The sequence below is a fragment of the Chiloscyllium punctatum genome, unplaced genomic scaffold, assembly GCF_047496795.1.
Source record: "Chiloscyllium punctatum isolate Juve2018m unplaced genomic scaffold, sChiPun1.3 scaffold_187, whole genome shotgun sequence".
In the NCBI taxonomy this organism is placed as follows: domain Eukaryota; kingdom Metazoa; phylum Chordata; class Chondrichthyes; order Orectolobiformes; family Hemiscylliidae; genus Chiloscyllium; species Chiloscyllium punctatum.
In genome coordinates this window covers 81,398-108,595 of record NW_027309921.1, presented here as the reverse complement: position 1 = coordinate 108,595, position 27,198 = coordinate 81,398, and the positions used below count along the sequence as shown (strand labels likewise).

At 56.2% G+C, this 27,198-nt stretch overlaps 1 long non-coding RNA gene across 2 annotated transcripts in view; it reads left to right on the top strand.

The window, feature by feature from the left end:
- The first annotated feature begins 3,579 nt into the window (after positions 1-3,579).
- Positions 3,580-27,198, top strand: part of LOC140471883 (uncharacterized) — a 68,361-nt gene continuing 44,742 nt past the window's right edge. For both annotated transcript variants that reach the window (XR_011957237.1, XR_011957236.1), the window contains exon 1: positions 3,580-3,733. This is a non-coding gene — a long non-coding RNA (uncharacterized lncRNA). The remainder of the gene's footprint in view (positions 3,734-27,198) is intronic.

Here is a 27,198-nt window from a genome sequence, read left to right as displayed (position 1 = left end):
GGTGGTCATTATGGGGGACTTTAACTTCCCCAACATTGACTGGAAATGCTATAACTCTAGTACGTCGGATGGATCAGTTTTTGTGCAATGTGTACAGGAGGGTTTCCTGACACAGTATATCAAAGGGCCGAAAAGAGGGGAGGCCACATTGGATCTGGTGTTTGGTCGTGAACCGGACTAGGTGTTTGATTTAGGTGTAGGTGAGCACTTTGGAGAGAGTGATCATAATTCAGTTATGTTTAGTTTAGCGATGAAAAGGGATAGGTATATGCCACAGGTGAAGACTTATCAATGGGGCAGTGGCAATTATAACGCGATTCAGCAAGAATTAGGATGCATAGGATGGGGTAGCGAAATGCAGTGGATGCAGACAATGGAAATGTGGAGCTGGTTTAAGGAACAGATATTGCGTGTCCTTGATAGGTATGTCCCTGTCAGGCAGGGAGGAAGTGTTAAGGTAAAGGAACCTTGGTTTACTGTGGAAATTGCATCTCTTGTTAAGAAGTAGGAGGCTTATATGTTGATGAGACAAATGGTACAGATGAGGCGATGGAGACTTACAGATCAGCTTGGAGTTAAGAAGAACAAAGAGAGGACATGAGCAGTTATTAGCGAATAGAGTAAAGGAGAACCCTAAAGCTTTCTATAGGTATGTGAGGAATAAAGGATAGGGTAGGAATCGGGCCAATCAAAGACAGAAGTGGGAAGTTGAGTGTGGACACTGTGGAAATCGGAGAGGTGCTAAACAAACATTTCTCATTGGTTTTCACTCAGGAACATTAGAATATTGTAGATAATAATGAGGTAGAAGATGTTAGACTAGAAAGGATCGAGGTTAGTTACGAACAGGTGTTATCAATTCTAGAAGGATTGAAAGTAGACAAGTCCTCTGGGCGATGGGATTTATCTGTAGATTGTCTGGGAAGCTAGGGAGAAGTTAGCAAAGACTTTGGCTTTGATATTGAGTTGTCATTGCCGACAAGTTCACTACCAGAGGACTGGATGATTGCAAATGTTATGCCCTTGATCAAGAAGGGCATTAGAGATGACCCAGGTAATTATATAACAGTGAGCCTTACTTCTGTTGTAGGAATGGTTTTGGAAAGCATTATAAGAGACACTATTTGTAATCATCTGGCAAACAACAATATGAGTTCAGATCATCAATATGGTTTCGTCAAGGGCAGGTCGTGTCTCACAAACCTCATTGAGTTTTTTGAGATGGTAACCAATCATATAAATGAGGGTAGGGCAGTTGACGTGGGATACACGGACTTCAGTAAAGCCTTTGATAAGGTTCCAAATGGTAGGCTGTTAGAGAAAATGCAGCGACATGGAATTGAGTGTGATTTAACAGTTTGGATTAGAAACTGGCTTTCTGAAAGAAGGCAGCGAGTGGTGGATGATGGAAAATAATCAGCCTCCAGTGCGGTTATTAGTGGATCTGTTTTGGGACCACTGCTGTTGGTCATTTTTATAAAAGTCTTAGGCGCAGGCATAGATGGATGGATTAGTAAATTTGCAGACGACACGAAAGTCAGTGGAGTAGTGGACAGTCTGGAAGAATGTTACAGGTTGCAGGGGGACTTGGATAAACTTCAGAATTGGGCTGAATGGTGGCAAATGGAGTTCAATGCAGCTAAATGTAAAGTTTGTGAAGAATAACAGGAAGGCAGAGTACTGGGTCAATGGAAAGATTTTTGGTAGTGTAGATGTGCAGAATGATGTTGGAGGCCATGTACATAGATGCCTGAAAGTTGCCACCCAGGTGTACAGTACTGTTAAGGTGGCATACAGTGTGTTAGGTTTCATTTGTAGATGGATTGAGTTCTGGAGCCGCAATGTCATGCTGCAACTATACAAAACACTGGTGCGGCCATATTTGGAATATTGTGTGCAGTTCTGATGCCTATGTTTCTGGAAGGATGTGGAAGCATGGGAAAAGGCACAGAGGATATTTACCAGGATGTTGTGTGGTCTGGAGGGAAGGTCTTATGAGGAAAGGTTGAGAGACTTGAACATGTTCTCATTGGCAAGAAGAAGGCTAAGAGAGGATTTGATAGAGACATACAAGATGATCAGTGGCTTAGATAGGGTAGACAGTGAAGGTCTTTTTCCTAGGATGATGACATTAGTGTGTATGAATGGGTATATCTACAAATTGAGAGGTGAGAGATTTAAGACAGATGTTAGAGGCAGGTTCTTTACTCAGAGTGGTTAGGGCTTGGAATCCACTACCTACTAATGTAGTTAACTCAGCCACATGAGTGAGATTTAAACAATCTTTTAGATAAGCACATGGGTGATTTCAGGATAGTGTAGGGGGACAAGCTGAGAATAGTTCACAGGTTGGCACAACATCAAGGATTGAAGGGCCTGTTCTGCTGTATTGTTCTCTGACTGTTGTGCTACAAGAGAGTTTTACTGTCTTAAACAAAGTAATGGATCTTGTATTGTGGGCTTACGAAGTGTCACTGATCTCTACCAAACATGTACGAGGTAGAGAATGCTGCCTGACCCGCTGCGCTTTTCCAGCAACACATTTTTCAGCTCTGATCTCCAGCATCTGCAATCCTCACTTTCTCCATGTACGAGGTAGAGTCAGGGCAATAATAAGAGGCTGCAACAGGAGGGGGACAGGGAGCTCCAGACAAAACCCGACTCCTTCTCAACTGTTTTCACCACAAAAACCGAGCGCCTTCCAGAAAAGCACCTCTATATCCCACCACTTTGCCCTACAATCGTGGTACAAGAGCAGTACAACAGTCTGTACTGGGACCCTGAAACGCTTGGTAAAGAGTCAAATCATCGGAGCATTGAGAGCCCCACCACAATACATGCATTTTCTCTTGTTTTCACTCTGTTCCTGACTTCCCTTGGTTTTCCTAATGAACCTGCTAAAGTTGTTATTACACATATCTGCACAAGCTGTGAATTGAACCCAGGCCTCTCGGTCCAAGATTCGGGATATTTTCACCGCGACACAAAACGTCTACTAGAACTTCCTTTGTCCCTTGCCTGCTAAGTCACGCCCGAATTAACTCTGCAATTGAGAGGAAGGGGCGGAACAGAAGGACTGAGTAGCGGCCGGTCCTTTAACCAGAGTGAATGAGGAAAGGGGCCAAAGCATTCTCGGGAGTGAACGCTTCAAGATTGGTCAGAGAGCAAACTATTTTGCAGGATTGATCATTCTCACGACATAGTGGAGCATTAAACGTCTCTCAAAAATCAATGTGAGATTTTTAAAAATACTGTAGTTGAAATGTAAATCTGATAACGTACATATTTCCGATCTATTTACAAGACTCGAGTAAGAAACTTATTTTCAAACACCCAGTACGATTGGTAATTTACATAGCTGGCCGGTATGGTTGATTTGGATCAGACAATTTGCATGTTAGAAATCTCTATGACTATAACTCGACAAAGCAATTGTTAATGACTAATATTTTACCCATCAGTCTGTGCAGATACGAATATTCTCTATGAACTCACTGATATCCTCAGACGCACGCGCAGTTTGGTTTCTATGTGGAGCATGCGCAGTATCACATTGGTCAGGGCGCAGAGAGAGAGACATGGAGCTGATTTCTCCGGCAGCCGTTGCGATCGGCTTCAGAGAGCGGCGCTCAGAGCCAGTGTGAGTGAGCCAAGCTGGGAGAAAGGAGTGGAGAGATTTCACAAGTCCTGGATACCGGTTAAAAATAACTCGAAAATAATCCTCAAAGCCCGGGTAAGGAGGCGGCGGTCTCTGATCAGGGAAGCGGCCCAGAGTCACGGCCGCCATTTGTTTGAGGGAAGAGGGAGCGCGGGTCTAAGGGCCGCCATCTTGAGAAGGTCAAGGTGCAGGAGGGCGGGGCTCCCGGGGTCTGTAGAACAATCAGAGGAAAGGGAAGACCCATTGTTATTGATTAATTCCACGAACACAGCTTCACTGGGCGATCCTGCAGGAATATCCTCTCTCAGTCCTGCTGGGATGTTTCACCCCATCAGAACCAGCAGCTCTCCTCCTCTCTCAGCTCCCCTTCTGTCCTTCCTGCAGCATCTGTCCCCTGGAACATTGAGCTGCCTGTCCTGTCCCTCGAGGTAAAATCAATGACTGCAGATGCTGGAAACCAGATTCTGGATTACTGATGCTGGAAGAGCACAGCAGTTCAGGCAGCATCCAAGTAGCTTCGAAATCGACGTTTCGGGCAAAACTAGCTGTGTTTCTGTAATACCTGTGATATCCCAGTCCCACCTTAAAATACTTCACTAAAGACAGGAATGCACCCGATGACTTTTTCTTAACATCAGCAATTGTTTAATACCCACTTAGAGGTTTTTAATTACATCGTTCTTGAAGCATTTACTTCACATCCTATCAATTGCAATGGTGGGATTTGAACCTGTGTCCAGAGAACACTTGCTGAGTTTCTGGATAAATTGTCACACAATAATGCCACTAGGCTATCATTTCGCCTGCTCACAGTTTGTATATCCCAGAGCAACATGAATCAAAACCCTTTCTTTCTACACAATTGTTTGACCCGGCACTCTGGTGATGTGACTCAGTATCTCTCCATGTGGTATCCCTCACTGTGTGGGTCTAATTGCTGCCTCTGTCAGCGTCTCTCACTTTTGAAGCTACTCCACATCCTGAGCCAACAGAATTCTCCACTCCAGAGAGATGAGGCAGCACAGGTCAGGAATGGAGACTGGATTTTCTAGATCTCTGTGGGCTCAGTGCCATTCTATATGTGTAACCCTCAAAGCATTAGTCTAATTTCCCATTCTGGTAAAAGCAATGACTGCAGATGCTGAAAACCAAATACTGGATTGGTGGTGCTGGAAGAGGACAGCAGTTCAGGCAGCATCCTCCGAGCAGCGAAATCGACGTTTCGGGCATTGAATAACTTTAACTTGTGGACCAGGCCTGTCCTTTTCCATCGCTATTTTCAAACTAATTGTGGTAACTTTCCAATGAGCCCCCCCACTAACACCTCAGTCCCGTTCCTGACCTTGTTTCCCAAGGGGAGGCCAGGTTTAGCCCCATTCTCCAGTTGGGCCATTTACATAATGACTGGGAGTTTTCGGAACACACTTAACAAATTCCTTCCATCCAAATGCTTAACTTAGTAGCAATCCCAGTCCAGGTTTGGAACGGTAAAGATCCCCTATCATTACAACCCTATTATTCTAAGAGATATCTGAAATCTCCTGACATATTTGCTCCTCCATCTCCCATTGCCTATCGCTGTAGTCCGACCGTAGAAAACTAATGACCAATTTTTATTTCTCAGTTCCATTAATATCGTTTAACTGGGCGATCCTACATGAATACTCCCTCTAGGTATCAAACCCACCAGCTCTCCTCCTGTTTTGTCTCCTGTTCTATCCTTCCTGAAGTATCTGTCTCCAGAACATTGAGCTGCTGCTCCTGTTGCTCCCTCAGCTGTGTTTCTGTAATATCTATGGGATCCCAATCCCATGTTCCCATCCATGCTCTGGGTTCATCTGCCTTATCTGTCTGGCCCTTTGCATTGAAATAACTGCAGTTTAATCCACCAATTTTCCATAATTGTCTGCTATGTTCTTGCCTGCCTTGTCTACTTATATTGCTCTCTTGAACATTTGTACCAGCCTCAACTTTCCTTCTGGCCGTACGACTCTTTGGGGTCACACAGCCCTGCCAGACGAGTTTAAATCCTCTCAAGCAGCTCCAGTAACGTTCCCCACCAGGATGTGGGTCCCCCTCCTGCTCCCAGTTCAGGTGTATTCCCCACCCTGTCTACCTGTGCTGACACCTTCAGACATCCAGGGACTTGCCCACCAAGGTCCCTGTGTCCCTCAGTTCTCCAGGAGGACCTACCATTCATGATGTATATCATTCACAGATTAGACTTCCCACAGTGCATGACCTCACAGTGATCAGAAGTAAACTCCATCTGCCATTACTCTGCTCAGTTTATCATCTGATCGATATCAGACTGCAGCCTGAGTCCATCCCCCTCACTGTGGACAATATCCTCACCTTTCATGTTATCTGCAAACCTACTAATGATTCCTTCTACTTTCACATCCGAGTGAATAATGTTCATAATGAACAACAATGGCTCCTGCACAGATCCCTGTGGTACACCCGCTGGGCAAAGGCTTTCAATCACAAAACCAACCCTCCACCAATTGTGGAACCAATTTACCAACTTACCTTAAATCCAATGGGATCTTCCCTTTTGGAACAGCCTTCCGTGTGGGACCTTGTCAAAGACCTTAATGAACTCCATATAAACCACATCATCTGCACTGCCCTTATCAATATCAGATGACTGTCATCTAGCAAATCCATACAGACAATCCCTAATGAAATTGCGGGGGTATCCGTTTTTGGCGAATACATTGTAGAGGTGTTCTTCTTCCTCTTTTTGCAGTTCTGGTGGACTGCAGTGTGTTGTGGCCCTTTTGAACAGTGTCTTGATGCAACTTCTTTTGTTTGTGTTGGGGTGGTTTCTTTCGTAGTTCAGGACTTGGTCTCTGTGTGTGACTTTCCTGTATACCTTTGTGGTGAATTCTCTGTTCGGTGTTCTCTGTACCGTCACGTCTAGGAATGGGAGTTGGTTGTCCTTTTCTTCCTCTCTAGTGAATCGGATTCCTGTGAGTGTGGCGTTGATGATCCGGTGTGTGTTCTCTATTTCTGTATTTTTAATGATTACAAAGGTGTCATCCACATATCTGACCCAGATTTTGGGTTGAATTTGCCGTAAGACTGTTCTAACCTTTGCATTACCACTTCTGCTATGAGTCCAGAGATGGTTGAGCCCATGGGTGTGCCGTTGATTTGTTCATATATTTGGTTGTTGAATGTGAAGTGTGTTGTGAGGCACACAGGTCCAGTGGTTTGAGTATGCCGTCTTTGTTGATAGGTTCCCCGTTTTGTTGTCTGTTCTGTATGTCCAGCAGGTTGGCTATTGTTTCTCTGGCTAGGGTTTTGTCGATAGAGGTGAACAGTGCTGTTACATCGAATGAGACCATCGTTTCTTCCTTGTCTATGTGTATATTTCTGATGATGTCCAAGAATTCCTGTGTTGATTGTACAGAGTGTCTGGATCCGCTGATCAGGTGTTTCAGTTTCTGCTGTAGTTCTTTGGCCAGTTTGTGTGATGGTGTCCCTGGTAGTGATACTGTGGGTCTGAGTGGGATGTCTGGTTTGTGCAGTTTAGGTAGTCCTGAGAATCTGGGGGTGTTGTTGCTTTCAGTTTTCATTCTCTGTCGGTCAAACCTGGTTATGTGTCCGTTTTCTTTTGTCGGTTTCTCAGTGTGTTGTTTATCCTGTTGGTGAGCTGCGGGGTGGGGTCAAACTCCACGCAATTTCATCCACAGATGCCTCAGGGAAAGACAATGGAATGAAGACATGCCACGACCCAAAGGACTAGCCACACTACCATACATCAAGAACATTTCTGAACTGACATCCAGACTACTGCGACCACTAGGACTCATAACAGCACACAAACCAACAGCCAATTTCAGACAACAGCTCACCAGGACAAAGGACCGATACCCACCATGAGCAAAACCAATGTAGTGTACAAAATCCCATGCAAGGACTGCACAAAACACGACATAGGACAAACAGGAAGACAGCGAACGATCCGCATCCATGAACACCAACTGGCCACGAAACGACACGACCAGCTATCCTTAGTAGCCACACACACAGATGCCAAGCAACATGAATTTGTCTGGGACAGCACTACTATTATAGGACAAGCCAAACAGAGAACAGCCAGGGAATTCCTAGAGGCATGGCACTCATCCACAGTTTCAATCAATAAGCACATCGACCTGGACCCAAAATACTGACCACTGCAGCGGACAGCTGGAACTGACAACTGGAAGAGGCAGATGCAAATCACTATAATTGCTGGAGGAAAGGTCACAGAAGCGCTTCACAGGAGGCTCCCAAGCACTGAGGATGTCACCTAGACAGGGGATGAAACGTCTGCAACACAAATTCCCAACTCGGCGAACAGAACCACAACAACGAGCACCCGAGCTACAAATCTTCTCACAAACTTTGAAGGCCTTTCGACTCTACAAAGCTCCGTCATGAACAATCCACAATCTCTCTATTTCCTTTGCCTTCTTCAGTGTCTCCAACTCTCTCTGTATCTTCCAGTACCATTCTTTAGTTACTGCAGGTCTGCCTAGCTCCCCAGAGAACCTGTTCCATCCCCTACAGCTCCCCCGATCACTGTAACACCCTCTGCTCTGTCTAATCCTCCTCTTCCCCACTGTCTTCCAGGTACAACGGCGATCCTGTAAGAGAGCAGTGCGGAATGGGATGTTGTAAATCTCAGCTGAGGCTTGAGGCCTACCATTACCTGGGAGTCACAAAGGGAGAGAACCTGAGCGAGAGCAGCACAAAGCGGGAGAATATAAATCAGCAGCGAGGGTCAAGGCCGACTGGGACTTGGATTTGGATAAAAAGGAGGCTCGAAATCAGCACCGAGTCACAGAGGGAGGGACCGTGTGAGGGAGCAACTTGGAGCAGGAGCTTGAGGCTGACTCACACCTGGGAGAATATAAATCCGCACTGGGGTTCGAGGCCTAGTTGTACCTGGGAGTCACAGAGATGGTGACCCTGTGAGGGAGCAGACTGGAGTGAGAGCTGGACGATTACACGTTCGAGGAGACACATCACTGTGTGTGCACGTGTCCCTCCAATGTTCTGTGTTTGTGTGTGTGTGTGTGTGTGTATGCGTGTGTGTCCCCTTCCCTCGCTGTGTGTGAGCATGTCCCTCCCTCGCTGTGTGTGTGTTTGTGTGTGCATATGTCTGCGTGTCTCCCTCCCTCACTTTGTGTGTGTGTGTCCCCTCGCTGTGTGTGTGTGTGTCCCCTCTCGCTTTCTGAGCACATGTCTCAACCTCGCTGTATGTGTGTGTGTGTGTGTCTCCCTGGCTCTGTGTGTGTGTGTCCCTCCCTCGCTGTGTGTGTGTGTGCCCCTCCCTCGCTGTGTGTTTCCCTCCCTCACTCTGTGTGTGTGTGTGTGTGTGTGTGTGTGTGTGTGTGTGTGCGCGTGCGTGTCCGTCCCTCGTTCTGTGTGAGAGTGTGTGTGTCCCTCCCTCGCTGTGTGTGTGTGTCCCTCCCTCGCTCGCTCTGTGTGTGTGTGTGTGTGTGTGTTTGTGTGTGTCCCCCTCCCTCGCAGTGTGTGTGTCCCTCCCTCGCTGGCTGTGTGTGCGTGCCCCTCCCTCGCTGTGTGTGCGCGCGTGTCCCTCCGTCTCTGTGTGTGTCTGCATGTCCCTCGCTCGCTGTGTGTGTGTCCCCCCTCACTGTGTGTGCACGCATGTTCCTCCCTCTCTGTGTGTTTGTGTGTCCCCGCTTTGCTGTGTGACCCTCCCTCGCTGTTTGTGCACGTGTTCCTCCCTCGCTGTGTGTGTGTGTCCCTCCCTCGCTGTGTGTGTGTGTCCCTCCCTCGCTGTGTGTGTGTGTCCCTCCCTCGCTGTGTGTGTGTGTCCCTCCCTCGCTGTGTGTGTGTGTCCCTCCCTCGCTGTGTGTGTGTGTGTCCCTCCCTCGCTGTGTGTGTGTGTGTCCCTCCCTCGCTGTGTGTGTGTGTGTCCCTCCCTCGCTGTGTGTGTGTCCCTCCCTCGCTGTGTGTGTGTGTGTCCCTCCCTCGCTGTGTGTGTGTGTGTCACTCCCTCGCTGTGTGTTTGTGTGCGCCCCTCCCTCGCCGTGTGTGTGTGTGTCCCTCCCTCGCCGTGTTTGAGCGTGTCACTCCCTCGCCGTGTGTGTGCGTATCCCTCCCTCGCTGTGTGTGTGTGTGTGTGTCCCTCCCTCACTGTGTGTGTGTGTGTGTGTCCCTCCCTCACTGTGTGTGTGTGTGTGCCCCTCCCTCGCTGTGTGTGTGTGCCCCTCCCTCGCTCTGTGTGTGTATGTGTGTCCCTCCCTCACTGTGTGTGTGTGTGCCCCTCCCTCGCTGTGTGTGTGTGCCCCTCCCTCGCTCTGTGTGAGTGTGTGTGTCCCTCCCTCGCTGTGTGTGTGTCCCTCCCTCGCTGTGTGTGTGTCCCTCCCTCGCTGTGTGTGTGCCCCTCCCTCGCCGTGTGTGTGTGTGTCCCTCCCTCGCCATGTGTGTGTGTGTCCCTCCCTCGCCGTGTGTGAGCGTGTCTGCATGTCCCTCCCTCGCTGTGTGTGAGCGTGTCCCTCCCTCGCTGTGTGTGTGCGTGTCCCTCCCTCGCTGTGTGTGTGCGTGTCCCTCCCTCGCTGTGTGTGTGCCCCTCCCTCGCTGTGTGTGTGTGTGTCCCTCCCTCGCCATGTGTGAGCGTGTCTGCATGTCCCTCCCTCGCTGTGTGTGTGTCCCCCCTCACTGTGTGTGCGCGCGTGTTCATCCCTCTCTGTGTGTTTGTGTGTCCCCGCTTTGCTGTGTGACCCTCCCTCGCTGTTTGTGCACGTGTTCCTCCCTCGCTGTGTGTGTGTGCCCCGCCCTCGATCTGTGTGTGTGTGTCCCTCCCTCGGTCTGTGTGTGTGTGTGTGTGTTTGTGTCCCTCCCTCACTTTGCTTGTGTGTGTGTGTCCCTCCCTCGCTGTGTGCGTGTGTGTCCCTCCCTCGCTGTGCGTGTGTGTCCCTCCTTCGCTGTGCGTGTGTGCCCCTCCCTCGCTGTGCGTGTGTGCCCCTCCCTCGCTGTGCGTGTGTGCCCCTCCCTCGCTGTGCGTGTGTGCCCCTCCCTCGCTGTGCGTGTGTGCCCCTCTCTCACTGTGCGTGTGTGTCCCTCCCTCGCTGTGCGTGTGTGCCCCTCCCTCGCTGTGCGTGTGTGCCCCTCCCTCGCTGTGCGTGTGTGCCCCTCTCTCACTGTGCGTGTGTGTCCCTCCCTCACTGTGCGTGTGTGTCCCTCCCTCGCTGTGCGTGTGTCCCTCCCTCGCTGTGAGCGTGTGTCCCTCCCTCGCTGTGTGTGAGCGTGTCCCTCCCTCGCTGTGTGTGTGTGTGTGTGTGTGCGCCTCTCCCTCTCTCTGTGTGTGTGTCCCTCCCTCGCTGTGTGTGTGTGTGTGTGCCCCTCCCTCGCTGTGTGTGTGTGTGCCCCTCCCTCGCTGTGTGTGTATGCCCCTCACTCGCTCTGTGTGTGTGTGAGTGTGTCCCTCTCTCGCCGTGTGTGAGCGTGTGTGCCCCTCCCTCGCCGTGTGTGAGCGTGTGTGCCCCTCCCTCGCCGTGTGTAAGCGTGTGTGCCCCTGCCTCGCCGTGTGTGAGCGTGTGTGTCCCTCCCTCGCCGTGTGTGATCGTGTGTGTCCCTCCCTCGCTGTGTGTGTGTGTGCCCCTCCCTCGCTGTGTGTGTGAGTGCGTCCCTCCCTCGCCGTGTGTGAGCGCGTCCCTCCCTCGCCGTGTGTGAGCGCGTCCCTCCATTGCTGTGCGTGTGTATGTGCCCCTCCCTTGCTATGTGTGTGTGTGTCCCTCCCTCGCTCTGTGTGTGTGTGTGTGCGTGTCCCTCCCTTGCTGTGTGTGTGTGCGTGTCCATCCCTCGCTGTGTGTGTGTGTGTGTGTGTGTGTGTGTCCCTCCCTCGCCGTGTGTGAGCGTCTTCTTCCCTCTTTGTGTACGTGTGTGCATGTCCCTCCCTCGCCGTGTGTGCGCGTGTGTTCCTCCCTCTCTGTGTGTTTGTGTGTCCCCCCTTTGCTGTGTGTCCCTCCCTCGCTGTTTGTGCACGTGTGCCTCCCTCGCTGTGTGTATGTCCCTCCCTCGCTGTGTGTGTGTGTATGTCCCTCCCTCGCTCTGTGTGCGTGTGTGTGTGTGTGTGTGTGTGTGTGTGTGTGTGTGTGTGTGTGTCCCTCGCTCGCTGTGTGTGCGCGCGTGTCCCTCCGTCTCTGTGTGTGTTTGTATGTCCCTCCCTTGCGGTGTGTGTGTGTCCCTCCCTCGCTGTGTGTGTGTGTGTGTGTGTGTGTGTGTGTGTGTGTGTGTGTGCGTGCGTGTCCCTCCCTCACTGTGAGTGTGTGTGTGTGTGCGCCGCTCCCTCGCTGTGTGTGTGTGCCCCTCCCTCGCTGTGTGTGTGTGCCCCTCCCTCGCTGTGTGTGTGTGTCCCTCCCTCGCCATGTGTGAGCGTGTCCCTCCCTCGCTGTGTGTGCGTGTGTCCCTCCCTTGCTCTGTGTGAGCATGTGTGTCCCTCCCACGCCGTGTGTCAGCATGTCTCTCCCTCGCCGTGTGTGTGTGTGTGTGCCCCGCCCTCGCTGTGTGTGTCCCTCCCTCACTGTGTGTGTGTGTGTTTCTGTGTGTGTGTGTGCGCATGTCCGTCCCTCGCTGTGTGTGCGTGCGTGTGTGTCCCGCCCTCGCTGTGTGTGTGTGTGTGTGTGTGTCCCTCCCTCGCTGGCTGTGTGTGTGTGTCTGTGTGTGTGCCCCTCACTCGCTTTGTGTGTGTGTGTGTGTGTGTGTGTGTGTGTGTGCCCCTCCCTCGCTGTGTGTGCGCGCAAGTCCCTCCGTCTCTGTGTGTGTGTGTGTGTCCCTCCCTCGCGGTGTGTGTGTGCCCCTCCCTCGCTGTGTGTGTGCGTGTGTTCCTCCCTCTCGGTGTGTTTGTGTGTCACCGTTTTGCTGTGTTTCCCTCCCTCGCTGTTTGTGCACGTGTTCCTCCCTCGGTGTGTGTGTGTGCCCCTCCCTCGATCTGTGTGTGTGTCCCTCCCTCGCTCTGTGTGTGTGTGTCCCTCCCTCACTTTGCTTGTGTGTGTGTGTACCTCCCTCGCTGTGTGTGTGTGTGTCCCTCCCTTGCTGTGTGTGTGTGTCCCTCCCTTGCTCTGTGTGTGTGTGTGTGTGTGTGTGTGTGTCCCTCCCTCGCTGGGTGTGTGTGTGTCCCTCCCTCGCTGGGTGTGTGTGTGTCCCTCCCTTGCTGTGCGTGTGTGTCCCTCCCTTGCTGTGTGTGTGTGTCCCTCCCTTGCTGTGTGTGTGTGTCCCTCCCTTGCTGTGTGTGTGTGTCCCTCCCTTGCTGTGTGTGTGTGTCCCTCCCTTGCTGTGTGTGTGTGTCCCTCCCTCGCTGTGCGTGTGTGTCCCTCTCTCGCTGTGCGTGTGTGTCCCTCCCTCGCTGTGTGTGAACGTGTCCCTCCCTCGCTGTGTGTGAACGTGTCCCTCCCTCGCTGTGTGTGAGCGTGTCCCTCCCTCGCTGTGTGTGTGTGTGTCCCTCCCTCGCTGTGTGTATGTGTGTCCCTCCCTCGCTGTGTGTGTGTGTGTGTGTCCCTCCCTCGCTGTGTGTGTGTGTGTCCCTCCCTCGCTGTGTGTGTGTGTGTCCCTCCCTCGCTGTGTGTGTCCGTGTCCCTCCCTCGCTGTGTGTGTGTGTGTGTCCCTCCCTCGCTGTGTGTGTATGCCCCTCCCTTGCTCTGTGTGTGTGTGAGTGTGTCCCTCCCTCGCCGTGTGTGAGCGTGTGTGCCCCTCCCTCGCCGTGTGTGAGCGTGTGTGTCCCTCCCTCGCCGTGTGTGATTGTGTGTGCCCCTCCCTCGCTGTGTGTGTGTGTGCCCCTCCCTCGCTGTGTGTGTGTGTGCCCCTCCCTCGCTGTGTGTGTGTGTGCCCCTCCCTCGCTGTGTGTGTGTGCCCCTCCCTCGCTGTGTGTGTGTGCCCCTCCCTCGCTGTGTGTGTGTGCCCCTCCCTCGCTGTGTGTGTGTGCCCCTCCCTCGCTGTGTGTGTGTGTCCCTCCCTCGCTGTGCGTGTGTGTGCCCCTCCCTCGCTGTGTGTGAGCGTGTCCCTCCCTCGCTGTGTGTGTGTGTCCCTCCCTCGCTGTGTGCGTGCGTGTCCCTCCCTCGCTGTGCGTGCGTGTCCCTCCCTCGCTGTGCGTGCGTGTCCCTCCCTCGCTGTGCGTGCGTGTCCCTCCCTCGCTGTGCATGTGTGTCTCTCCCTCGCCGTGTGCGTGTGTGCCCCTCCCTCGCCGTGTGTGAGTGTGCCCCTCCCTCGCCGTGTGTGAGTGTGCCCCTCCCTCGCCGTGTGTGAGTGTGTCCCTCCCTCGCCGTGTGTGAGTGTGTCCCTCCCTCGCCGTGTGTGAGTGTGTCCCTCCCTCGCTGTGTGTGCGTGTCCCTCCCTCGCTGTGTGTGCGTGCCCCTCCCTCGCTGTGTGTGCGTGCCCCTCCCTCGCTGTGTGTGAGCGTGTCCTTCCCTCTCTGTGTACGTGTGTGCATGTCCCTCCCTCGCTGTGTGTGCGCGTGTGTTCCTCCCTCTCTGTGTGTTTGTGTGTCCCCCCTTTGCTGTGTGTCCCTCCCTCGCTGTTTGTGCACGTGTGCCTCTCTCGCTGTGTGTATGTCCCTCCCTCGCTGTGTGTGTGTGTGTGTGTGTGTGTGTGTGTGTGAGTGTCCCTCCCTCGCTCTGTGTGTGTGTGTGTCCTTCCGTCTCTGTGTGTGTTTGTATGTCCCTCCCTCGCTGTGTGTGTGTGTGTGTGTGTGTGTGTGTGTGTGTCCCTCCCTCGCTGTTTGTGTGTGTGTGTGTGCGTGTCCCTCCCTCACTGTGAGTGTGTGTGTGTGTGTGTGCGCCGCTCCCTCGCTGTGTGTGTGTGTCCCTCCCTCGCTGTGTGTGAGCGTGTCCCTCCCTCGCTGTTTGTGTGTGTGTGTGCGTGTCCCTCCCTCACTGTGAGTGTGTGTGTGTGCGCCGCTCCCTCGCTGTGTGTGTGTCCCTCCCTCGCTGTGTGTGAGCGTGTCCCTCCCTCGCTGTGTGTGTGTGCCCCTCCCTCGATCTGTGTGTGTGTGTGTGTGTGTGTGTGTGTCCCTCCCTCGCTGTTTGTGCACGTTTGCCTCCCTCGCTGTGTGTATGTCCCTCCCTCGCTCTGTGTGTGTGTGTGTGTGTGTGTGTGTCCCTCCCTCCCTCGCGGTGTGTGTGTGTGTCCCTCCCTCGCTGTGTGTGTGTGTGTGTGTGTGCGTGTCCCTCCCTCACTGTGAGTGTGTGTGTGTGTGTGTGTGTGTGTGTGTTTGTGTGTGTGTGTGTGTGCCGCTCCCTCGCTGTGTGTGTGTGTCCCTCCCTCGCCGTGTATGAGCGTGTCCCTCCCTCGCCGTGTGTGCGTGTGTTCCTCCCTCTCTGTGTGTTTGTGTGTCTCCGCTTTGCTGTGTGTCCCTCCCTCGCTGTTTGTGCACGTGTTCCTCCCTCGCTGTGTGTGTGTGCCCCTCCCTCGCTCTGTGTGTGTGCCCCTCCCTCGCTCTGTGTGTGTGCCCCTCCCTCGCTCTGTGTGCGTGCCCCTCCCTCGATCTGTGTGTGTGTCCCTCCCTCGCTCTGTGTGTGTGTGTGTGTGTGTGTGTGTGTTTGTGTCCCTCCCTCACTTTGCTTGTGTGTGTGTGTTCCTCCCTCCCTTGCTGTGTGTGTGTGTCCCTCCCTTGCTGTGTGTGTGTGTCCCTCCCTCGCTCTTTGTGTGTGTGTGTCCCTCCCTCGCTGTGTGTGTGTGTGTCCCTCCCTCGCTGTGTGTGTGTGTGTCCCTCCCTCGCTGTGTGAGCGTGTGTCCCTCCCTCGCCGTGTGTGAGCGTGTCCCTCCCTCTGTGTGTGTGTGTGTGTGCGCCCCTCCCTCTCTCTGTGCGTGTGTGTCCCTCCCTCTCTGTGTGTGTGTGTGTCCCTCCCTCGCTGTGCGTGTGTGTCCCTCTCTCGCTGTGCGTGTGTGTCCCTCCCTCGCTGTGCGTGTGTGTCCCTCCCTAGCTGTGTGTGTGCGTGTGTCCCTCCCTCGCTGTGTGTGTATGCCCCTCCCTTGCTCTGTGTGTGTGTGAGTGTGCCCCTCCCTCGCCGTGTGTGTGCGTGTGTGTCCCTCCCTCGCCGTGTGTGTGTGTGCCCCTCCCTCGCTGTGTGTGAGCGTGTGTGTACCTCCCTCGCAGTGTGTGTGTGTGCCCCTCCCTCGCTGTGTGTGAGCGTGTGTGTCCCTCCCTCGCCGTGTGTGATCGTGTGTGTCCCTCCCTCGCCGTGTGTGTGTGTGCGCCTCCCTCGCTGTGTGTGAGCGTGTGTGCCCCTCCCTCGCTGTGTGTGACCCTCCCTCGCCGTGTGTGATCGTGTGTGTCCCTCCCTCGCCGTGTGTGTGTGTGCCCCTCCCTCGCTGTGTGTGTGTGCCCCTCCCTCGCTGTGTGTGTGTGTGCCCCTCCCTCACCGTGTGTGAGCGTGTCCCTCCCTTGCTGTGTGTGTGTGTGTGTGTGTGTGTCCCTCCCTTGCTGTGTGTGTGTACGTGTCCCTACCTCGCTGTGTGTGTGTGTGTGTGTGTGTCCCTCCCTCGCCGTGTGTGAGTGTCTCCTTCCCTCTCTGTGTACGTGTGTGCATGTCCACCCCTCGCCGTGTGTGAGCGTGTCCCTCCCTCGCCGTGTGTGAGCGTGTGTTCCTCCCTCTCTGTGTGTTTGCTGTGTGTCCCTCCCTCGCTCTTTGTGCACGTGTGCCTCCCTCGCTGTGTGTATGTCCCTCCCTTGCTGTGTGTGTGTGTGTCCCTCCCTTGCTGTGTGTGTGTACGTGTCCCTACCTCGCTGTGTGTGTGTGTGTGTGTGTGTGTCCCTCCCTCGCCGTGTGTGAGTGTCTCCTTCCCTCTCTGTGTACGTGTGTGCATGTCCACCCCTCGCCGTGTGTGAGCGTGTCCCTCCCTCGCCGTGTGTGAGCGTGTGTTCCTCCCTCTCTGTGTGTTTGCTGTGTGTCCCTCCCTCGCTGTTTGTGCACGTGTGCCTCCCTCGCTGTGTGTATGTCCCTCCCTCGCTGTGTGTGTGTGTGAGTGTCCCTCCCTCGCTCTGTGTGTGTGTGTGTGTGTGTGTGTGTGTGTGTCCCTCGCTCGCTGTGTGTGCGCGCGTGTCCCTCCGTCTCTGTGTGTGTTTGTATGTCCCTGCCTCACGGTGTGTGTGTGTGTGTGTGTTTGTGTGTCCCTCCCTCACTGTGAGTGTGTGTGTGTGTGCGCCGCTCCCTCGCTGTGTGTGTGCGCCCCTCCCTCGCCGTGTGTGTGTGTGTGGCCCTCCCTCGCCGTGTGTGAGCGTGTCCCGCCCTCGCTGTGTGTGTGTGTGTGTCCCTCCCTCGCTGTGTGTGTGTCCCTCCCTCGCCGTGTGTGAGCGTGTCCCTCCCTCGCTGTGTGTGTGTGTGTATGTCCCTCCCTCGCTGTGTGTGTGTGTGTGTGTATGCCCCTCATTCGCTGTGTGTGTGTGTGTGTCCCTCCGTCTCTGTGTGTGTTTGTGTTTCCCTCCCTCACTGTGTGTGTGTGTCTCTCCCTCGCCGTGTGTGAGCGTTTGTGTCCCTCCCTCGCTGTGTGTGTGTGCGCCCCGCCCTCGCTGTGTGTGTCTCTCCCTCACTGTGTGTGTGTGTTTCTGTGTGTGTGTGTGCGCGTGTCCGTCCCTCGCTGTGTGTGTGTGCGTGTGTGTCCCTCCCTCGCTGTGTGTGTGTGTGTGTCCCTGCCTCGCTGGCTGTGTGTGTGTCTGTGTGTGTGCCCCTCCCTCGCTGTGTGTGTGTGTGTGTGTGTCCCTCCCTCGCTGTGTGTGTGTGTGTGTGTGTCCCTGCCTCGCTGGCTGTGTGTGTGTCTGTGTGTGTGCCCCTCCCTCGCTGTGTGTGTGTGTGTGTGTGTCCCTCCCTCGCTGTGTGTGTGTGTGTGTGTGTGTCCCTGCCTCGCTGTGTGTGTGTGTGTGTGCGTGTGTGTGTGTGTGTGTGTGCGCGCGCATGCCCCTCCCTTGCTGTGTCTGCGCGCAAGTCCCTCCGTCTCTGTGTGTGTGTGTGTGTCCCTCCCTCGCTGTGTGTGTGTGTGCCCCTCCCTCGCTCTGTGTGTGTGTGTCTCCCTCGCTGTGTGTGTGTCTGCATGTCCCTCCCTCGCTGTGTGTGTATCCCTCCCTCGCTGTGTGTGTGCGCGTGTTCCTCCCTCTCGGTGTGTTTGTGTGTCTCCGCTTTGCTGTGTTTCCCTCCCTCGCTGTGTGTGTGTGCCCCTCCCTCGATCTGTGTGTGCGTCCCTCCCTCGCTCTGTGTGTGTGTGTGTGTGTGTGCGTGTGTCCCTCCCTCACTTTGCTTGTGTGTGTGTGTCCCTCCCTCGCTGTGTGTGTGTGTGTGTCCCTCCCTTGCTGTGTGTGTGTGTCCCTCCCTTGCTGTGTGTGTGTGTCCCTCCCTTGCTGTGTGTGTGTGTGTGTCCCTCCCTTGCTCTGTGTGTGTGTGTGTGTGTGTGTGTGTCCCTCCCTCGCTGGGTGTGTGTGTGTCCCTCCCTCGCTGGGTGTGTGTGTGTCCCTCCCTCGCTGGGTGTGTGTGTGTCCCTCCCTCGCTGTGAGCGTGTGTTCCTCCCTCGCTGTGAGCGTGTGTTCCTCCCTCGCTCTGTGTGTGTGTGCGCCCCTCCCTCTGTGTGTGTGTGTGTGAGTGTCCCTCCCTCGCTCTGTGTGCGTGTGTGTGTGTGTGTGTCCCTCGTTCGCTGTTTGTGTGTGTGTGTGTGCGTGTCCCTCCCTCACTGTGAGTGTGTGTGTGTGTGTGTGTGTGTGTGTGTGTGCGCGCGCGTGTCCCTCCATCTCTGTGTGTGTTTGTATGTCCCTCCCTTGCGGTGTGTGTGTGTCCCTTCCTCGCCGTGTGTGTGTGTGTGTCCCTCCCTCACTGTGAGTGTGTGTGTGTGTGTGTCCCCCTCCCTCGCTGTGAGTGTGTGTGTGTGTGTGTGTGTGCGCCGCTCCCTCGCTGTGTGTGTGTGTCCCTCCCTCTCGGTGTGTTTGTGTGTCTCCGCTTTGCTGTGTGTCCCTCCCTCGCTGTTTGTGCACGTTTTCCTCCCTCGCTGTGTGTGTGTGTCCCTCCCTCGGTCTGTGTGTGTGTGTCCCTCCCTCGCTCTGTGTGTGTGTGTGTGTGTGTCCCTCCCGCACTTTGCTTGTGTGTGTTTGTGTCCCTCCCTCGCTGTGTGTGTGTGTGTCCGTCCCTTGCTGTGTGTGTGTTTTCCTCCCTCGCTCTGTGTGTTTGTGTCCCTACCTCGCTGTGTGTGTGTGTCCCTCCCTCGCTGTATGTGTGTGTGTCCCTCCCTTGCTGTATGTGTGTGTGTCCCTCCCTTGCTGTATGTGTGTGTGTCCCTCCCTTGCTGTATGTGTGTGTGTCCCTCCCTTACTGTATGTGTGTGTGTCCCTCCCTTGCTGTGCGTGTGTGTCCCTCCCTCGCTGTGAGCGTGTGTCCCCCCCTCACCGTGTGTGAGCGTGTCCCTCCCTCGCTGTTTTGTGTGAGTGTGTCCCTCCCTCGCTGTGCGTGTGTGTCCCTCCCTCACCGTGTGTGAGCGTGTCCCTCCCTCGCCGTGTGTGAGCGTGTCCCTCCCTCGCCGTGTGTGAGCGTGTCCCTCCCTCGCTGTGTGTGAGCGTGTGTGCCCCTCCCTCGCCGTGTGTGATCGTGTGTGCCCCTCCCTCGCTGTGTGTGTGTGTGCCCCTCCCTCGCTGTGTGTGTGTGTGTCCCTCCCTCACCGTGTGTGAGCGTGTGTGCCCCTCCCTCGCCGTGTGTGTGTGTGCCCCTCCCTCGCCGTGTGTGAGCGCGTCCCTCCCTCGCCGTGTGTGAGCTTGTCCCTCCCTTGCTGTGTGTGTGTGTGTGTCCCTCCCTTGCTATGCGTGTGTGTGTCCCTCCCTCGCTGTGTGTGTGTGTGTGTGTGTGTGTGTGTGTGTGCGTGTCCCTCCCTCGCTGTGTGTGTGTGTGTGTCCCTCCCTCGCCGTGTGTGAGCATGTCCTTCCCTCTCTGTGTGTTTGCTGTGTGTGTGTGTGTGTGTGTGTGTGTGTCTTTCCCTCGCTGTTTGTGCACGTGTGCCTCCCTCGCTGTGTGTATGTCCCTCCCTCGCTGTGTGTGTGTGTGTGTGTGTCCCTCGCTCGCTGTGTGTGCGCGCGTGTCCCTCCGTCTCTGTGTGTGTTTGTATGTCCCTCCCTGGCGGTGTGTGTGTGTCCCTCCCTCGCTGTGTGTGTGTGTGTGTGTGTGTGTGTGTGTGTGTGTGTGTGTGTGTGTGTGTGCGCGCGCGCGCGCGTGCCGCTCCCTCGCTGTGTGTGCGCGCAAGTCCCTCCGTCTCTGTGTGTGTGTGTGTCCCTCCCTCGCTCTGTGTGTGTGTCCCTCCCTCGCTGTGTGTGTGTGTGCCCCTCCCTCGCTCTGTGTGTGTGTCCCTCCCTCGCTGTGTGTGTGTCTGCATGTCCCTCCCACGCTGTGTGTTTATCCCTCCCTCGCTGTGTGTGTGCGTGTGTTCCTCCCTCTCTGTGTGTTTGTGTGTCTCCGCTTTGCTGTGTGTCCCTCCCTCGCTGTTTGTGCACGTGTTCCTCCCTCGCTGTGTATGTGTGTCCCTCCCTCGCTGTGTGTGAGCGTGTCCCTCCCTCGCTGTGTGTGAGCGTGTCCCTCCCTCGCTGTGTATATGTGTCCCTCCCTCGCTGTGTGTGCGTGCGTGTTCCTCCCTCTGTGTGTTTGTGTGTCCCCCCTTTGCTGTGTGTCCCTCCCTCGCTGTTTGTGCACGATTCCCTCCCTCACTGTGTGTGTGTGTCCCTCCCTTGCTCTGTGTGCGTGTGTGTCCCTCGCTCACTGTGTGTGCGTGCGTGTCCCTTCATCTCTGTGTGTGTTTTTCTGTCCCTCCCTCGCGGTGTGTGTGTGTCCCTCCCTCGCTGTGTGTGCGTGTGCGTGTCCCTCCCTCGCTGTGTGTGCGCGCGTGTCCCTCCGTCTCTGTGTGTGTTTGTGTGTCCCTCCCTCGCTGTGTGTGTGTGTGTGTCCCTCCCTCGCCGTGTGTGAGCGTGTCCCTCCCTCGCCGTGTGTGAGCGTGTCACTTCCTCCCTCTGTGTGTCTGTGTGTGTCCCTCCCTCGCTGTCTGCGCGTGTCTCTCCATCTGTGTGTGTGTGTTTGTGTGTTTTCCCTTGCTGTGTGTGTGTGTGTCCCTCCCTCGCTGTGTGTGTGTCCATCCCTCGCCGTGTGTGAGCGTGTCCCGCCCTCGCTGTGTGTGTGTGTGTATGCCCCTCCCTCGCTGTGTGTGTGTGTGTCCCTCCGTCTCTGTGTGTGTTTGTGTTTCCCTCCCTCACTGTGTGTGTGTGTCTCTCCCTCGCCGTGTGTGAGCGTTTGTGTCCCTCCCTCGCTGTGTGTGTGTGTGCCCCGCCCTCGCTGTGTGTGTCCCTCCCTCACTGTGTGTGTGTGTATCTGTGTGTGTGTGTGCGCGTGTCCGTCCCTCGCTGTGTGTGTGTGCGTGTGTGTCCCTCCCTCGCTGTGTGTGTGTGTGTGTGTGTGTGTGTGTCCCTGCCTCGCTGGCTGTGTGTGTGTGTCTGTGTGTGTGCCCCTCCCTCGCTGTGTGTGTGTGTGTGTGTGTGTGCACGTGCCCCTCCCTCGCTGTGTCTGCGCGCAAGTCCCTCAGTCTGTGTGTATGTGTGTGTGTCCCTCCCTCGCGGTGTGTGTGTGTCCCTCCCTCGCTCTGTGTGTGCGTCCCTCCCTCGCTCTGTGTGTGTGTGTGTGCGTGTGTCCCTCACTCACTTTGCTTGTGTGTGTGTGTCCCTCCCTCGCTGTGTGTGTGTGTGTGTCCCTCCCTTGCTGTGTGTGTGTGTGTGTGTGTGTGTATGTGTCCCTCCCTCGCTGGGTGAGTGTGTGTCCCTCCCTCGCTGGGTGAGTGTGTGTCCCTCCCTCGCTGGGTGAGTGTGTGTCCCTCCCTCGCTGGGTGAGTGTGTGTCCCTCCCTCGCTGGGTGTGTGTCCCTCCCTCGCTGGGTGTGTGTGTGTCCCTCCCTCGCTGGGTGTGTGTGTGTCCCTCCCTCGCTGGGTGTGTGTGTGTGTCCCTCCCTCGCTGGGTGTGTGTGTGTACCTCCCTCGCTGGGTGTGTGTGTGTCCCTCCCTCGCTGGGTGTGTGTGTGTCCCTCCCTCGCTGTGAGCGTGTGTCCCTCCCTCGCTGTGAGCGTGTGTCCCTCCCTCGCTGTGAGCGTGTGTCCCTCCCTCGCTGTGAGCGTGTGTCCCTCCCTCGCTGTGAGCGTGTGTCCCTCCCTCGCTCTGTGTGTGTTTGTGTTTCCCTCCCTCACTGTGTGTGTGTGTCTCTCCCTCGCCGTGTGTGAGCCTTTTTGTCCCTCCCTCGCTGTGTGTGTGTGTGCCCCGCCCTCGCTGTGTGTGTCCCTCCCTCACTGTGTGTGTGTGTTTCTGTCTGTGTGTGTGCACGTGTCCGTCCCTCGCTGTGTGTGTGTGCGTGTGTGTCCCTCCCTCGCTGTGTGTGTGTGTGTGTGTGTGTCCCTGCCTCGCTGGCTGTGTGTGTGTGTCTGTGTGTGTGCCCCTCCCTCACTGTGTGTGTGTGTGCGTGTGTGTGTGTGTGTGTGTGTGCACGTGCCCCTCCCTCGCTGTGTCTGCGCGCAAGTCCCTCCGTCTGTGTGTGTGTGTGTGTGTGTCCCTCCCTCGCGGTGTGTGTGTGTCCCTCCCTCGCTGTGTGTGTGTGCCCCTCCCTCGATCTGTGTGTGCGTCCCTCCCTCGCTCTGTGTGTGTGTGTGTGTGTGCGTGTGTCCCTCACTCACTTTGCTTGTGTGTGTGTGTCCCTCCCTCGCTGTGTGTGTGTGTGTCCCTCCCTTGCTGTGTGTGTGTGTCCCTCCCTTGCTGTGTGTGTGTGTGTGTCCCTCCCTCGCTGGGTGAGTGTGTGTCCCTCCCTCGCTGGGTGAGTGTGTGTCCCTCCCTCGCTGGGTGTGTGTGTGTCCCTCCCTTGCTCTGTGTGTGTGTGTGTGTGTGTGTGTGTGTGTGTGTGTGTCCCTCCCTCGCTGGGTGTGTGTGTGTCCCTCCCTCGCTGGGTGTGTGTGTGTCCCTCCCTCGCTGGGTGTGTGTGTGTCCCTCCCTCGCTGGGTGTGTGTGTCCCTCCCTCGCTGGGTGTGTGTGTGTCCCTCCCTCGCTGGGTGTGTGTGTGTCCCTCCCTCGCTGGGTGTGTGTGTGTCCCTCCCTCGCTGGGTGTGTGTGTGTCCCTCCCTCGCTGGGTGTGTGTGTGTCCCTCCCTCGCTGGGTGTGTGTGTGTCCCTCCCTCGCTGTGTGTGCGTGTCCCTCTCTCGCTGTGAGCGTGTGTCCCTCTCTCGCTGTGAGCGTGTGTCCCTCCCTCGCTGTGAGCGTGTGTCCCTCCCTCGCTCTGTGTGTGTGCGCGCCCCTCCCTCTGTGTGTGTGTGAGTGTCCCTCCCTCGCTCTGTGTGCGTGTGTGTGTGTGCACGTGCCCCTCCCTCGCTGTGTCTGCGCGCAAGTCCCTCAGTCTGTGTGTATGTGTGTGTGTCCCTCCCTCGCGGTGTGTGTGTGTCCCTCCCTCTCTGTGTGTTTGTGTCCCCCCCCTTTGCTGTGTGTCCCTCCCTCGCTGTTTGTGCACGTGTGCCTCCCTCGCTGTGTGTATGTCCCTCCCTCGCTGTGTGTGTGTGTGTCCCTCCCTCGCTCTGTGTGTGTGTGTCTCCGCTTTGCTGTGTGTCCCTCCCTCGCTGTTTGTGCACGTGTGCCTCCCTCGCTGTGTGTATGTCCCTCCCTCGCTGTGTGTGTGTGTGAGTGTCCCTCCCTCGCTCTGTGTGCGTGTGTTTGTGTGTGTGTGTGTGTGTCCCTCGCTCCCTGTGTGTGCGCGCGTGTCCCTCCGTCTCTGTGTGTGTTTGTATGTCCCTCCCTTGCGGTGTGTGTGTGTCCCTTCCTCGCTGTGTGTGTGTGTGTGCGTGTCCCTCCCTCACTGTGAGTGTGTGTGTGTGTGTGTGTGTGTGTGTGTGTGTGTCCCTCCCTCGCTGTGAGTGTGTGTGTGTCCCTCCCTCGCTGTGAGTGTGTGTGTGTGTGTGTGTGTGTGTGCGCGCCGCTCCCTCGCTGTGTGTGTGTGTCCCTCCCTCTCGGTGTGTTTGTGTGTCCCCCCTTTGCTGTGTGTCCCTCCCTCGCTGTTTGTGCACGTTTCCCTCCCTCCCTGTGTGTGTGTGTCCCTCCCTCCCTCGCTGTGTGTGTGTGTCCCTCCCTTGCTGTGAGTGTGTGTGTGTCCCGCCCTCGCTGTGTGTGTGTGTTTCTGTGTGTGTGTGTGCGCGTGTCCGTCCCACGCTGTGTGTGTGTGCGTGTGTGTCCCTCCCTCGCTGTGTGTGTGTGTGTGTGTGTCCCTGCCTCGCTGGCTGTGTGTGTGTGTGTCTGTGTGTGTGCCCCTCCCTCGCTGTGAGTGTGTGTGTGTGTGTGTGTGTGTGTGTGTATGTGTGTGTGTGTGCGCGCCGCTCCCTCGCTGTGTGTGTGTGTCCCTCCCTCTCGGTGTGTTTGTGTGTCTCCGCTTTGCTGTGTGTCCCTCCCTCGCTGTTTGTGCACGTTTTCCTCCCTCGCTGTGTGTGTGTGCCCCTCCCTCGATCTGTGTGTGTGTGTCCCTCCCTCGGTCTGTGTGTGTGTCCCTCCCTCGCTCTGTGTGTGTGTGTGTGTGTGTCCCTCCCGCACTTTGCTTGTGTGCGTTTGTGTCCCTCCCTCGCTGTGTGTGTGTGTGTCCCTACCTCGCTGTGTGTGTGTGTGTGTCCCTCCCTCGCTGTATGTGTGTGTGTCCCTCCCTTGCTGTGCGTGTGTGTCCCTCCCTCACCGTGTGTGAGCGTGTCCCTCCCTCGCTGTTTTGTGTGAGTGTGTCCCTCCCTCGCTGTGTGTGTCCCTCCCTCGCTGTGCGTGTGTGTCCCTCCCTTGCTGTGAGTGTGTGTCCCTCCCTCACTGTGTGTGAGCGTGTCCCTCCCTCGCTGTTTTGTGTGAGTGTGTCCCTCCCTCACCGTGTGTGAGCGTGTCCCTCCCTCGCCGTGTGTGAGCGTTTGTGTCCCTCCCTCGCTGTGTGTGTGTGTGCCCCGCCCTCGCTGTGTGTGTCCCTCCCTCACTGTGTGTGTGTGTTTCTGTGTGTGTGTGTGCGCGTGTCCGTCCCTCGCTGTGTGTGTGTGCGTGTGTGTCCCTCCCTCGCTGTGTGTGTGTGTGTGTGTGTGTCCCTGCCTCGCTGGCTGTGTGTGTGTGTCTGTGTGTGTGCCCCTCCCTCGCTGTGTGTGTGTGTGTGTGTATGTGTGTGTGTGTGCGCGCCGCTCCCTCGCTGTGTGTGTGTGTCCCTCCCTCTCGGTGTGTTTGTGTGTCTCCGCTTTGCTGTGTGTCCCTCCCTCGCTGTTTGTGCACGTTTTCCTCCCTCGCTGTGTGTGTGTGCCCCTCCCTCGATCTGTGTGTGTGTGTCCCTCCCTCGGTCTGTGTGTGTGTCCCTCCCTCGCTCTGTGTGTGTGTGTGTGTGTGTGTCCCCCTCCCGCACTTTGCTTGTGTGTGTTTGTGTCCCTCCCTCGCTGTGTGTGTGTGTGTCCCTACCTCGCTGTGTGTGTGTGTCCCTCCCTCGCTGTATGTGTGTGTGTCCCTCCCTTGCTGTGCGTGTGTGTCCCTCCCTCGCTGTTTTGTGTGAGTGTGTCCCTCCCTCGCTGTGTGTGTCCCTCCCTCGCTGTGCGTGTGTGTCCCTCCCTTGCTGTGAGTGTGTGTCCCTCCCTCACCGTGTGTGAGCGTGTCCCTCCCTCGCTGTTTTGTGTGAGTGTGTCCCTCCCTCACCGTGTGTGAGCGTGTCCCTCCCTCGCCGTGTGTGAGCGTTTGTGTCCCTCCCTCGCTGTGTGTGTGTGTGCCCCGCCCTCGCTGTGTGTGTCCCTCCCTCACTGTGTGTGTGTGTTTCTGTGTGTGTGTGTGCGCGTGTCCGTCCCTCGCTGTGTGTGTGTGCGTGTGTGTCCCTCCCTCGCTCTGTGTGTGTGTGTGTGTGTGTGTCCCTGCCTCGCTGGCTGTGTGTGTGTGCCCCTCCCTCGCTGTGTGTGTGTGTGTGTGTGTGTGTGTGCGTGTGTGTGTGTGTGTGTGTGCACTTGCCCCTCCCTCGCTGTGTCTGCGCGCAAGTCCCTCCGTCTCTGTGTGTGTGTGTCCCTCCCTCGCGGTGTGTGTGTGTCCCTCCCTCGCTGTGTGTGTGTCTGCATGTCCCTCCCTCGCTGTGTGTGTGTGTGTGTGTGTGTGTGTGTGTGTGTCCCTCCCTCGCTGGGTGTGTGTGTGTCCCTCCCTCGCTGGGTGTGTGTGTGTCCCTCCCTCGATCTGTGTGTGCGTCCCTCCCTCGCTCTGTGTGTGTGTGTGTGTGTGTGTGTGTGTCCCTCCCTCGCTGTGTGTGTGTGTGTCCCTCCCTTGCTGTGTGTGTGTCCCTCCCTCGCTGGGTGTGTGTGTGTCCCTCCCTCGCTGGGTGTGTGTGTGTCCCTCCCTCGCTGGGTGTGTGTGTGTCCCTCCCTCGCTGTGCGTGTGTGTCCCTCTCTCGCTGTGAGCGTGTGTCCCTCCCTCGCTGTGAGCGTGTGTCCCTCCCTCGCTCTGTGTGTGTGTGTGTGTCTCTCCCTCGCCGTGTGTGAGCGTTTGTGTCCCTCCCTCGCTGTGTGTGTGTGTGCCCCGCCCTCGCTGTGTGTGTCCCTCCCTCACTGTGTGTGTGTGTGTGTGCGCGTGTCCGTCCCTCCCTCGCTGTGTGTGTGTGTGTGTGTGTGTGTGTCCCTGCCTCGCTGGCTGTGTGTGTGTGTCTGTGTGTGTGCCCCTCCCTCGCTGTGTGTGTGTGTGCGTGTGTGTGTGTGTGTGTGTGCACGTGCCTCTCCCTCGCTGTGTCTGCGCGCAAGTCCCTCCGTCTGTGTGTGTGTGTCCCTCCCTCGCGGTGTGTGTGTGTCCCTCCCTCGCTGTGTGTGTGTGCCCCTCCCTCGATCTGTGTGCGTCCCTCCCTCGCTCTGTGTGTGTGTGTGTGTGTGTGCGTGTGTCCCTCACTCACTTTGCGTGTGTGTGTGTGTCCCTCCCTTGCTGTGTGTGTGTGTCCCTCCCTTGCTGTGTGTGTGTGTGTGTGTGTGTCCCTCCCTCGCTGGGTGAGTGTGTGTCCCTCCCTCGCTGGGTGTGTGTGTGTCCCTCCCTCGCTGGGTGTGTGTGTGTCCCTCCCTCGCTCTGTGTGTGTGTCCCTCCCTCGCTGTGTGTGTGTCTGCATGTCCCTCCCTCGCTGTGTGTGTGTCCCTCCCTCGCTGTGTGTGCGCGCGTGTTCCTCCGTCTCTGTGTGTGTTTGTGTGTCCCTCCCTCGCTGTGTGTGTGTGTGTGTGTCCCTCCCTCGCCGTGTGTGAGCGTGTCCCTCCCTCGCCGTGTGTGAGCGTGTCACTCCCTCGCTCTGTGTGTCCGTGTGTGTCCCTCCCTCGCTGCATGTGTGTGTGCCCCTCCCTCGCTGTCTGCGCGTGTCTCTCCGTCTCTGTGTGTGTTTGTGTGTTTTCCCTCGCTGTGTGTGTGTGTGTCCCTCCCTCGCTCTGCGTGTGTGTGTGTGTGTGTGTGTGTGTGTGTGCCCCACCCTCGCTGTGTGTGTGTCCATCCCTCGCCGTGTGTGAGCGTGTTCCTCCCTCGCAGTGTGTGAGTGTGTCCTTCGCTCGCTGTGT